The sequence below is a fragment of the Apium graveolens genome, chromosome 2 (assembly GCF_009905375.1).
Source record: "Apium graveolens cultivar Ventura chromosome 2, ASM990537v1, whole genome shotgun sequence".
Taxonomy (NCBI): Eukaryota; Viridiplantae; Streptophyta; class Magnoliopsida; order Apiales; family Apiaceae; genus Apium; species Apium graveolens.
Window position 1 is genome coordinate 281428913 of NC_133648.1, and position 14112 is coordinate 281443024.

The window sequence follows — 14112 nt, forward strand, 5'->3', positions numbered from 1 at the left end:
AGATCATCTACTCACCCCTGAACACAAAGCACTTTTTGCTAACTCTGCTGTAACCGAACCCCCACCAGTTAGCAAAAAGATTTACACTCGCCAAGACACAACCTTCAAATTTATGCAAGTACCAGTACTTGTATCTGCTTTCATGACCAATTATATTCCCTTGCCTATTTTTAATCTTCCCGGCCATGAACAGCAACCTCAACCTCCAGTGGTTCAAGCCACCCAGGCTCTTCCATTACAGGTAGTAACTCCTCACACTCTCTCTCACTCTCTTCCTACTTCTGTTAACAGACCCTCAGTGGTTGATAGGGCTGACCATGAAGTTGTAGAACCACAGCTTCAATCCCAGGTCATAGAGCCAAACACAGAGTCTCATTCTATCTCACCCTCTCCCCCACTGTCTAAAATGTTACCCAGAAGATTATTAGGAAGTAGTACAATGTCAAATATGAGTGAACCCTCAGCTCTGCCTCCTCCTAAGAAAAGAAAAACCTATTCTGAGGCATCTGATAGCTTATCCTTGTCCTCCCAACAGGACATGGACTTTGAAATGGCCAATGAACAGTTACTAGAGGCATTCTCTCAACAGGATGCATCTATTGAAATTCGCCATCGGGCCATGGCATCTTGTACTGAGTCAAGCACAATTCCATTACTCACAATGGAACCATACACTTCCCCAGATAATACTCAGGACACCCAGCGAGGAGTGCACGTAGAGTCGGTTACAGTGCCTGCCATAGTTACGGCAGAAGAGCAGTCACATGCTTCAGAGGGAAAATCTGACTCTCCGCCATCTTTAATAGAGTCATTTTCTCCCCTCCCAGATCCAACAACTCTGGCTCCCTTATGGGATTCTCCACTCGCAGATTTATCTGGAGAAAGTGGAGGGCAACTCGGTCAGTCTATCCCTGAAGCAATTCAGACATCTATTCCAAAAGATTTGATAGCATTGACTGAGGATCGGGACTCGCGAATTCCCATTGCACCACCACTGACCTCTCTTGAAGAGGCTAGGGTGATTTTTAATGCAGGTACACAAGAACAGCAATTGGAAGACTCCTCACGAGCAATCATATTGAGAGAAACACATGCACGTGAGATGAGTGAACCAAATACGAGTGAACTTCAGGTGAGAGCACACACAGACACTGATACTATCAATCTGTTAGCTCAGATTGCTGCCCTGAAAGAAGAACTTGCTAAAAGTCAAGCTGAAGCTCAAGCATTCAAAGCACAGGTGGTTGAACGGTCTTCTTCTTCCACCTCTGTCGACAATCAGCTTGCAATCATAAGGAATGACATCTCAGATTTAAAGACTACTGTAATACCAAAGCTCAATTCTATTCAGGACACTCCAAATTTATCAGCTGATGACATATCCAACTTCTGCTCCCTACATACAAGAATGACTTCTCTTGAAGACCTCGTTGAGATGAATCATTCACTGGACAACTCAAGATTTCTAAAGATAGAGACGGGCATGGAACATCTAAATGAAGGCATGAAGCACTTATATTACATGATCAAGAATTCTCATTGCCCTAATGAAGAACAAAGAGCTTATTTTGAAGGACCGTCTGGTGGAGGATCAGGCTCTGGAAGTGGTGGAGGTTTCAAAGGAAAGTCAGTAGAGGATCCCTCAACTAAGGGGGAGAAGAAAGGGAGTAGTTCCAAAGGGAAAGAAAAAGATACTTCTGCTGGAGATAAAGGAAAGGCTGATGATGCCTACTACAGTGGAGAACAGGATGACTTCGATATTTTTGACATTCCCACTGAACCAGTTCAGGAAGATAAAGATGGGTTATTTGAAGCTGAAGAAGAAAGTGATTTTGAAGATTGGGAAGAAGAAGATTCAGTGGATCCTAGGTTTGAGAAAGAATTTCAGAAAGAGCAGTCAGAGATGCAAAGAAAAGAAGCTGAACTCAAGAAGGTCTCACAGATCATTGATAGGAGAAAAGACATACAAAGAACAGAAACTCTTCAAAAGCAACGTCTTCATGACATTAAAGCTCAAGAAAGGAGAAGAGATGTCAGACTGAAGATTGGTGGAAAGTGGGATGAAGCTTGGAGAGTACTCGATATGCCTCAGCTATGCACTAACAATGATAGGCAGTTCTTACATCTTCTTGACAAGCTGGAAATCTCAAATCCTAACAATGACATGTACATGAATGCTATCAAGACTGAAGTCTCAAGGATCACAGCTGCTTTTGATAGATCCCTAAATGAGATGAGCATTTTTGTATATTGTCAGAGTGAAGGATCATTCAAAGTGTCACTTCATCTATTTGAGAATCGTTCGTTGTCAGAGATTTGGGTTCTTTTAAACAAAGTGAAAAGAAGCTCAGAGTTGAATGAAGTTCTTCGGGAAAGGCTTAAAGAGTTTGCCAGCAGGGCTAGTCCTCAAGTGGTCAACAATCCTCATCAAGTGAGATTCTTTAAGTCTGATTGTCTTCAAATCTGTCAGCTAGATGTACAATCTCTTAAAGACTACTCAGCTAAGCATCTGGTCTGGATGGAACATCATTTGAGAACTGCTGGATATTCATCCATGTTGAAGACTCAAGCTGCTGACTTGATTCAAGCTTATTGTGAGAAGAATGTTAAAAGGTACAATCAACTCAAGAATAAGTTGAAGACAGTTGGAGTTCAACCAGTCAGACCTGCAAGCTTCACTTCAGAAAAGGATCGTGTTTTTGACAAGGAATTGCTTCAAGATTTAGAAGAAGGTGAAGTCAGAAGAGAAGACAACTAAAGTCAATTAGCTCAAAACTCAATGTAATATGATTAGAGCGTTATGAATCAAGATAGACTAATGTAGTTATATGTTCAGGCTAGAGGAACATCTATCTTGTATTCACTTGTAAATTTCATTTGGAATCTGGAAAATGTTAAATATAATCCAGAACTTTTCTGCTATTTACTTTACATTACTGTTTATATCTTTTTCTTATTTGTTAGTTGAGTTATCCTCTAGGTATTTGTTGTTATTGTCTAACAAGCAAATAGGGGGAGATTGAAAGGCATATGTCATAGCCTACTCGTTTATTCGAGTATTTAACTCAACTCAAATAAGAATGTAATAAGTAAATAGTGGATCAAGCATCAGAGAGATCTCACAAAGTAACATCTGTCAAAGAATAAAGAAACATTGTTCATCTGCAGACTTGAAGATTCACTGGAAGAAGTTCAAGAATTTGATCATGCCTCAGTGATATAAATCAAGATCGTGGATTTAATCAAGTGACAGAGATCTCGTCAAGGTATCATTTATTACAAGGATTCAATGAGAACAACAAAGTCAAGACATGAAGAAACGTCACGAAAGTTAGTCACTCATGAACCAGACAGTACATCGAGTGTCAGCATTGAAGTGGCGGAATTGATTCATAAGTCTCAGTGACTTTCAGAAGATTGTCAGAAGAATGGATGCTGCTCAGGGTTAGTATTAATTCTCTATTAATTAATTAAGTCATATAATTTTAATTAAGAAAATAAATTATATCTGCAAGGATTAATTTATTGATTAATTGAATTAAATTGATTAATTAATTTAGAATTAATATTAAGGATTTACAGAATTTTAATTGGTTAAAATCTGTTTTAATTCTAAAAAGACAAGTAATTGTACTAGTATGACAATCGGTATGACAATTGATAGTCATACCGAATGTCATGCTAATTCAGTTGATTGTCTTGATAGAATTATTATTTAGATTAAAATCACTTATTAATTCAGTAAAACAATTTAGTTTGAACTAATATGACAATCGGTATGACAATCAATAGTCATACCGAAAGTCTTGCTAGTTCATTTTAATTGTCTTCCTAGCTCTAATAGATTGTCTCACCGAAAGTCCTTCAAGCTCAAATAGATTGTCACACCAGTTCAATAACTTCGGCTGTGATTGTTTAAAAGAAAGCAGAAGACAATATCATCCATTAATTATTATTCAGCAATAAAACAGAGCACATACAGAACAAGAAAACACAGCAGAAAACAAAAGAAAATATTTCATCATTCATCTGCTTATTCAAGATCAAATATTCTAGTTTGTTAATGTTAAATCCAAACCACTAGAATTACTTATCTTGTTCTTGTATATCAATCTAGCGGATTAAAATCCCTAGAACTTAATCTCAAATCGCTTTTAGCATTTGATCTTTTAATTACAAAAATAGAAAAAGTTCATGTCGAATTTATTCTAAATTTGTAATAATTGATTTGAGATTAATCCCTTGTAACCGATACCGTAGTTGTAACACCTTTCAAGTTTAATAAAAGTTTTATTTAACTTGAATTTTGTTTCACAATTTTATTCCGCATTTTATTCGACGAAACGGTATTGTTTGCATTCAACCCCCCCTTCTACAAACAAATTGGGACCTAACAAAGAGATATATATATGGGTATATATATATATCGGGACTAAATAAAGTATCTCGTAACTTTATTTCATTCAATAATATTTCAAAGATTGAATCTATTCAAGTCTTAACTTGTGGTCTCCTCTATGGGATGTTTTTTTTTAAAAACTTATAATACTTTGAACGGTGGTAGTTCAAGTAGCTTTATAAATGATATAAGTGTAGTGAAGTATTGGTAACTTCATTCCTTGTTTTTACTTATATCTAGTAAGTAATTATCTTACACATGATAAAGATTCTAGTAAGTATCCATTTAGATACTTATATTATTGTTATCACTATATATTATCTTGCGAGCTGTAAGGCTCACTCTTGCTTTATTTCTTCATCACACAACAACAGTTAGGAGAGATGGCCAGACTCCAGCAGACCCAGCGCAAGCGCGTGGGAAGCGTCCCGCGTCTTCCCGATGATGTTGTAGCTGCTATAGCTGCAGAGGTAGATCTATTGTAGTTCAGACCATCTACTTTTGAGAATCAAATTATGTATAATTATAACTTGTGGCAGATAATGGCAATTAACTGTAAATTTATCAAGTAATCATTTTGGGTTGTAATAACTTTTAAATGGTGGATTCAAAGACTTGTACTTATTTCAATTTCCTCTCTGAGACTATAACGGGTTGTGGTGTGTGTTAGTGTGGGGTCACAGCATAAGGTTATTATTATTAATTAAGTGAATTGATATTGTGGAAAGAAAGACCGTGACGACCCGGATCCCCGACCCCGGATCTGGGGGTGTTACACAGAGGGCGTGTGCCGATAACCCCGCGACGCCTGGACTACTCTAATGACACGTCCCCGATCATTGAGCTAGTGGAAGAAGATGCTGATGGACGGGAAATTCTGCGAACAGATAACCGGGGAGCCACCCATCCGCACCCCTCTGGACGTAGTCTCAAGGAACGCCGATAGACGGAGTTGATGCCGGAGAATCAGCAACGAGGCTTCGCAGCTCTGAAAGATCGCTTGGGGTTCGCTTGGGCGATGACGATTTGAAAATGGTGTTACTTGAATGGCAGAAAGAAGCTAATCGCGGAGATGTGACGCCCCATGATACAATGCGTGTGCCCCTGAATTCCCAGGAAAATCAGGAGCGGCACCGCGATCCAACGCGTGTGCCCCTGAATTCCCAGGAAAATCGGGAGCGGCAACGCGATCCAACGCGTGTGCCCCCGAATCCCCAGGAAAATCGGGAGCGGCACCGCGATCATGAGATAGCTCCTCCCCGCAGATCGCTGGATCGGTATGGACGTGGGTATGGAAACGATCGATGGAGAAGGCCTCAATGGAGAGGAAGAGGTGGAGGCTGAGGCAGATATTTAGACGGATACCGTCGTGGTAATTACCGCGGACACCTTGATTCCCGCTGGAATAACCAAGCAGATGGCTATGATTATGTGGAACATGATGATCCCAGGAATACAGAAAACTATGATCGCGGTACGACTCGGGGCCGCGGCCAAGGTGGGGAAGAGAATCAAGGGAGAAATCAAGAACGAAATCCTGAAATAATTGTAATACCTGAAGACGCCCAGAATACAAACCAGCAACAAGCCCCTCCCGGGGGAATCAAGTGGAAATACCTCCATTGCGACCCCAAGGTCCGCAGCCTCAAATGCAGACCATTCCCGGCGTGGGAACTTTCAATGTAGGAGATCTATAAAGGCTACTTAACCACCTCGAAGGCAGGGTGACGGCTACAGCTGAAATCCCTTCCCCATTCTCGACGGCAGTAAGGGATGCACAATTGCCGGCCGGGTATCGCAACACTACTAGCGATCTCCGTTTCCACGGAAACTCAGATCCGGTGGAATTCCTGGGTCATTTTAATATAGAGATGGATGTGTACCAAGTCCCGGACTTGGCTCGATGTCGTCTCTTGGCGGCAACCTTTAGAGAAAGTGCCCAGCAGTGGTTTCAAAAGCTCAGGCCAGGGGTGATCACCTCGTGGGATCAGATGAAGAATTTGTTCTTAACTAAGTTCTAAGCAGCGGTGAGATACGCCCCCTCTGTCACAACTCTTGCCAATGTTAGGTAAAGGGAAAATGAAAGCTTGACATCGTACTTCAAAAGGTTCAACGCCGAATCTACTAGCGTGAGGGGGGCATAAGGCGAAACCTTAAAAAGCTTCCTGATCGCAGGATTAAGGGTTGGATCAGATTTTTGGAAGCACTTGCAAGGGAAAGATCCAGCCACTCTAGCGGATGTCTTCGCTTTGGCAGAATCTTTTAAAGCCATAGAACAATCTTTGGCAGAAGTACAACCAACCTCACAGTCGAGTTAGAGAAATAAAGGAAGAAAGAGGGATAGGTCTCCAAGCCCAAGATACCGAAGGGATAGTCGAAGCCCAGACCGGGTAAATACAGCAAGCACAAGGAGGGGATGGAGCCCTCCCTCAAACTATGACTACAGGACAAGCCGGTACACGCCTTTGGTTGCATCTATCGATCATATCTACGAGGTAAACAGAAATAAAGGGCTATTTAGAAAACCTGAAGCCTTATCATCATGGCAAAGCAAAGACAAGAAAAAATATTGTGAATACCATGAATCATCTGGACATAACACGCATGAGTGCCGACATTTAAAAGATGAAATCGAAGCGCTTATCAAGGAAGGATACCTCGGAGAATGGGTAGTCAAGGAAGTAAGGAAGCACAAGGATGACAGAACAAGGGAAGAGAAAAGACGAGCCCCACGCGGGACAAACAATGATACCCTGGAGGAAAATAAATTTATCAGAGATGGCAGTATCTGAACAATCTACGGGGGAGATCCCGGAATGGAATGCAGCAACCGAGCCTTGGAAAAATACGCTAGGGAAGCTCGGTTCAGGCCTCTCACAGATATTCATAGGGTGGAAACCCGGCCACCCAAGGTGTTTAAGGGTGAGTCCATGGATATCACTTTCAGAGAAACAGATGCCCGATGGGTACATCACCCACACAATAATGCGTTGGTTATTTCCATCCAAATTGGAACAAAGAATGTCCATAGAGCCTTCGTGGATAATGGAAGCTCAGCAAACATCCTCTATTACAGCACCTTCAAAAAGATGGGACTGCCTGATCAGGATATGTCGGGGGAAGACTCGTGGGTCTACGGTTTTTCAGGTGTAGGAGTTAGAGTCATGGGGTCGATTCGGCTCTCATGTACACTGGGGGAAAGCCCATTGACGGTAACAAAGATGCTTGAATTTAAGGTCCTGAATCAGGAATCGTCCCTTCAACGTGTTATTGGGACGACCTTTTCTGCGGGAAATGAGAGTCATCACTTCAATTCATCACCTAACTATCAAATTTCCAACGCCGAATGGAGTGGGAAGTATCAGGGGTTCCCAATATGACTCACGGGAGTGCTACAGGCAAGCAATGAAAGGTTTCAGAAAAGACTCCCATGCCGATGATACTCCGGACATGGATCGGGAGAAAAGCGTTGAGCAACCAACCGAGGAAATCCGAGTCCACTATTATGTTGAGCAAGAAGAAGAACATCCCTCTGAGTTGCCCTCGACAATGTTGAACTTGGAAGACACCATCAGAATTGAGATGTTGGAAGAAGAAGAAGAAGAAGAGGCGATGGATACCATAGTCCAAGCAGATTTCCATGGGGAACGTTGGGAAGGAAGATTTGATGTCTTGCAAAGCCTCGAGCAGGGTAATGCCATTCCTCTTGCAGGAGCACCCTCACCAGTGAAACATATTGAAAAAATTGATGACTCTACTACGCAAGGCACACCTACTGAAGGGGATGCACCCTCTCCACAAAGCCAGAAGATCTATAATCCCCTTGACTTGGATCCCCGGATACCAATGCCGACGGAAAAGATGGGGCCAATAGAAGATACGATCGAAATTCCCGTTGATGAAAAAGACCCGAGTAAGGTTCTGAGAATAGGGTCCCAATTGGCACCAAGATTAAAGGAAAATCTTTCAATATTTCTGTTGACAAACCTTGATGTATTTGCATGGAGCCATTCTGATATGGTGGGGATTGATCCAGAAATAATGTACCACCGATTGAATATCGACCCCAAACATAAAGGGGTTCGACAAAATCGAAGGGCCGTAAGTGGAGAAAGAGCTACAGCCCTAGCAGAAGAAGTAGAAAGGCTCCTAGACGTCGGACTAATTCGAGAATCTTTTTACCCAGAATGGCTAGCAAATCCGGTATTGGTAAAAAAGCCCAACGGCAAATGGAGAACGTGCGTGGACTTCACCGACCTAAATAAAGCATGCCCAAAAGATAGTTTTCCCCTACCAAGAATTGATCAGTTGGTCAACGCCACGGTGGGACATGCCCTGCTCAGCTTCATGGACGCATACTCCGGGTATAACCAGATCCTTATGTATGAGCCTGACCAGGAGCACACCTCCTTCATCACTGATAGAGGGCTTTACTGCTATATCGGAATGCCATTTGGTCTGATCAATGCCGGTGCCACTTACCAAAGGTTGGTAAACAAAATGTTCAAGAAGCAGATTGGGAAGACTATGGAAGTGTATGTGGATGACATGCTCGTGAAATCGAAAAGGGCGAAAGATCACATCGCCGACTTAACTGAAATGTTCCATATCCTGAGAAAATATAGGATGAAACTAAACCCACAGAAGTGCGTGTTCGGCGTAGAATCGGGAAAATTCTTGGGATTCATGGTCAATAACCGGGGAATTGAGGCCAACCCGGCAAAAATAAAAGCTCTGCTAGACATGAAATCTCCCACCAGTGTCAAACAGGTACAGAGTCTAACAGGAAGGATCGCGGCCCTAAATCGATTTGTGTCAAAGTCGTCGGATATGTGCAAAGAATTCTTCCAAGCGATCAAAGGGATAGGGAATGATATTCTGTGGACCCCTGATTGTGAAGAAGCTTTTCTGAAAATCAATGAACAACTGGGAAATCCGCCGATGTTGGCCAAGCCAGAAGACGGAGAAACATTAATTCTGTATTTGGCGGTGTCAGAATATTCCGTCAGTGCCGTCTTGGTAAAGGAAGAAGCAATCCACCAGTGGCCTGTATACTATGTAAGCAAAAGGTTGTTGGATGCGGAAACCAGATATACCAACATGGAAAAATTAGTGTACGCTCTTATTCTTGCGGCACGAAAGCTAAGACCGTATTTCCAGGCTCACCGAATAGAAGTTCGCACCGCTTATCCGCTCCGGCATATTTTACATAAACCCGAATCGTCAGGAAGAATGTTAAAATGGGCCATAGAGCTAGGGCAATTCGATTTGGAATATTGTCCACGCACGGCAATCAAAGGACAAGCGCTGACCGATTTCGTACTTGAGTTTGATGCAGAAATTGATGATAAGGCCATAGTGCCGGCAGAACCAACCTCGCAAGAAAGTCAACAGGACGAAAAGAAGCAGGAACTCCCCCACCCATGGTGGACATTACATGTGGACGGGGCTGTAAACAACAGCGGGTCAGGTGCCGGGATAGTTTTGGTTACTCCGGAGGGGCACCGCTTGATGAGTGCTATCCATTTCAAGTTTCATGCTACCAACAACGATGCTGAGTATGAAGCCTTGATTAACGGTCTGAAGTTAGCTCTGGAGGTAGGGGCCGTGAATTTGATAGTTCGAAGTGATTCCGAATTAGTTGTTTATCAAGTCAACGGAGGATTCCAAGCCCGAGGACCGCGGACAAAGCTGTATATGAGATGTGCAAAACACCTACTGGGAAAATTTTCAAGTACCAGACTGGAAAGTGTTCCATGAGAAGAGAATAGTAATGCGGACGCTTTGGCCAAAATGGGTTCACAGATGGACAGCGTTCAACTTGGACAAATCCCTTTGGGAATCCAGGAAGTTCCAAGTATCCCAGAGGTTCCCACAAGAAAACTGGATGACCCCCATCCATAACTATATTCAGTCAGGGGCTGTACCAGAGGATAAACTACAGGCTCGACGTCTTCGGTACCAAGCCGCAAAGTATGTCGAGTATGGCGGGGTACTATACAAGAGAGGATTTAACCAGCCACTGTTACGTTGTGTGGACAGGGAAGAAGGAAATTATATTCTCAGAGAGGTACATGAAGGGATTTATGGCAATCACTCGGGGGTGATTCCTTGGCATTAAAAGTACTCAGACAAGGGTACTACTGGCCGACTATGAGGGAAGATGCTTTCAATTTTGTCCGGGCTTGTGATCGTTGCCAACGGTTCGCCAACTATTCCAACGTCCCGACATCCACCATTACCTCATTAACAAGTCCCTGGCCTTTTGCCATGTGGGGGATTGATCTCATTGAAGAGTTACCCAAAGCAAAAGGGGGTGTGAAATACGCCGTGGTAGCTGTGGACTACTTCACCAAATGGGCGGAAACCATGCCACTAGCCACGATCACGGCAAAGAAGATAAGGGATTTTGTGTTCAACTCCATAGTATGTAGGTTTGGTATTCCTTACAAGCTCATTTCAGACAATAGAAAATAATTTGATAGTAAGGAGTTAAGGAAGCTCTGTGAAGACTTAAAGATTAAAAAAGACTTCGCCACAGTTTATCATCCGCAGAGTTATGGTCAGACAGAAGCCATAAATAAAATCATAAAACATACCTTGAAGGCAAAGTTAGAAGAAAAGAAAGGGGATTGGCCAGAAGAAATGCCTATGGTCCTTTGGTCTTACAACACGACACCTAGGACGACCACAGGTGAAACCCCTTTTCTGCTGACCTACGGGTATGAGGCCATGGTTCCCGTGGAGGTAGGAGCAGGATCTCTATGGAGAGATGTGTTCGTCGAGGAAAATGCAGAAGTTAACCAGAGGCTCCACTTGGATCTGCTAGATGAAACCCGGGCAAACGCTCAATTGAAGCTCGCTGCGTACCAACAAAGGGTCGCAAGGTATTTCAATAAAAAAGTAAAACCCATACCATTCAAGGTTGGAGACCTCGTGTTGCGAAATGTTATGCCTAACACTAAGATAGCTCAGCACGGGGCGCTTGGAGCTAATTGGGAAGGACCATACAAAGTCAAAGCTATACTCTGGAAAGGGACCTATCGCTTAGAAGATCTGGATGGTAAACTTATTCCTCGAGCATGGAATGCAGAACATTTGCGGAAGTATTATCAGTAGGGTGTGGTTGTGTTCCCTTCATTTCCTTGTTTTAATTCTTATGTAATAGGCTAGTAGCAAATAAATTCCTCCTAGCCTCGGGGGGTAGTACACATGACTGCAAACCTCGGAACTAGCAGAAGGAAGAATTTTTTTTCTTTTTTCAAATAATTTCCCCATAGAGCATAGTAGCCATGGGACTGGTATAATTTACCCACTAGAGCGCGTTATCAACAAAAGAGAAAAGTTACTTCAAAAGTTACTGTATTCACTTAACATGAAAATTCTCATCTGAAAAACATCAATGGCGCGCCTCTTCAGGGCGCGCCCTATCTGATAAATCCTGCTTTATGATCATGACAGATATAGTAGACAAAGATGAAGGAAATAAGTACATATGGTCAACAAAGTAAGACAGGGAAAAAACTCAACGAAATAAGGCGCGCCTATTGGACTAATAAGTCAACTAAAATATGGCAAAGGTATTAACGGAAAGAAACACAATGACAAACTTTGAGATCACACAAAAATCTATAAGGGCGCGCCATATAGTAACACACTCCCTGGAAATATATGGTTGCCAAGGGGAAAATCAAAGTGACTTAACAAATTTTTGAGTAAAGATGAAATTAACAAGTCATACATGCAAGAATAAAAGAGTAGCAGAAAGAACAAGTCATACAATTTTGCACAATATCAAAAGAGGGCTGGCTCCTCATAAGTATTTGAAATTTAAAACTGTAAATGATTAAGGCGCGCCTTGGGACTGGTCTGTTGGAGGAATAGATTGGAGAGGGACAGTTGGATCAACTTCAGGCGCGTCCTTGGAGACTTCCTCTTGAGGCGCGCCCTCCCCTTCTTCTTCTTCTTCTTCCAATCCAAGCTCTACCCTCCTGGCCTTGATTTCAGTGGCATGCTCCTTTTGAATTCCACCATCTCAGCAACAGTCTCCTCCCCAAACTTCTCAAAGGAATAGTCAGGATCATTGGCCACAAAGCCCACTCTGTAGAAGTGAAAACCATTGGCAAAAGCCTCATCAGATATCTCCCTCTTTTCATCAGGCCAGCCTAGCTTCTGTTGCTCCTCAAGATATTCAATCCTCAAGTTGGCTGCACCCAACTCAGTGTGGAGAGAGGTAGCCTTTTTGTTGGCAATCTCCAGCTGGGAAGTAAGATTGGCCACCTTATCCTTGAGAAAAAAGATCTCAGAATCCTTAGCTTTAATGTCCTTGGCATGCAGAAAGTCTTTGTCTTTGAGGGTGTTCCTCAAAATGTTGTTATCCCCCTGCAGCCTCTCCAGGCGCGCCCCCTCCTCCAGTAGCTTATCCACCACTCGAGTGGAGTGGATAAACAATTGGCAAGATGCCTTTATTGAAGCACGAGCTGCGTCTCCCAAATCCATGGCTTGCCATTGCTCCACTTCTTCATCTGAAACATGAAGAGAACCCATGGGGCCAAGAGCGTTCAGGGCAGCAGAAGAAATGGAAGGCGCGCCCTCTGCTCTTTGCCTCTTAGGCGCGCCCTGCTTTTCTGTGAGGTCAATGATGGGCCTCTTTTGAGCAGGTGCAGTTTGAGGGATGGAGGCAGAAGTTGGAACAGATGCCTGTGTAGCAGGAGCATCCTTCTTCGATTTGGGCCTAGGCTTATCACCAGGGCGCGCCCCAAAAGACTTGGGGATTCTTGGAGGAGCCATTTATGTACAAGACATAAAGACATATTAGTTAGACATGACAGTCAAATATGTTGAATAATGCAACAAATAGAAGCAATTGATAGAGACAACATTGATAAACATGAGTAAAATACTACGCCTAGAGTAACAGGGCGCGCCTTAAAGACGCAAGAAGAATAAATGAACGAAAGTTTTTCTATCCAGTATGGCAATGGAGAGTTAACAAAAAAGAAGTAAGACGCGCCAATAGTGAAAAGGCGCGCCTTTATATTCTACAGTGAATGAACCTGAAGGATCTTGGTCTTGTAGGGAGCCATCCTCTGTTTCCTCTTCTTCTTCAGCTTCTTCGCTGTCTAAGTCAATAACACGAGAAATAGGAGCACCCTTCCTAAATTTTACGTATTTGCACTTCACTCATACTTGGTCAGAAAGGATCCCTGCTCGCATCAAGTTGGATCGAGTGACTAAGGTTTTTAGGTTCCACCTGTCAGAAGCCACTCTAAGGAGGCTTTCAGCTCGTTTTTTGGGCTCGCCTTTAAGAGGTTTTGAAGCTGGTCTGTTTGAAAAAGTATAAGGATGAGAAAAGAAAGAAAAAATATAAAAATAACACAAGGGAAAAGACAAAAGGGCGCGCCCTTACTCGGTGACTTGTTGAATCTTATCCTTATTCTGGGAAGATCATACAGATAAAAGAAGTTTTCCTTCCAGCCTTTCTCATGGCTAAGCTTGCCAGAGGAAAAACCCTTCTTGTTGTGCTGCTTGTCCACCACCAGATAGTAGTATCCATGGTCAGATTTTCTTAGATTGAAAAAATAAGTAACTTCTGCCATTGACGGTTGAGGAAAACCCAAGTCCGTATAGAGAATAAACAGAGCCAGGATAAACTTATAGCTGTTGGGAGAAAGCTGAAGTGGAGCCACATCATACAGTTCTATCACTTCCCT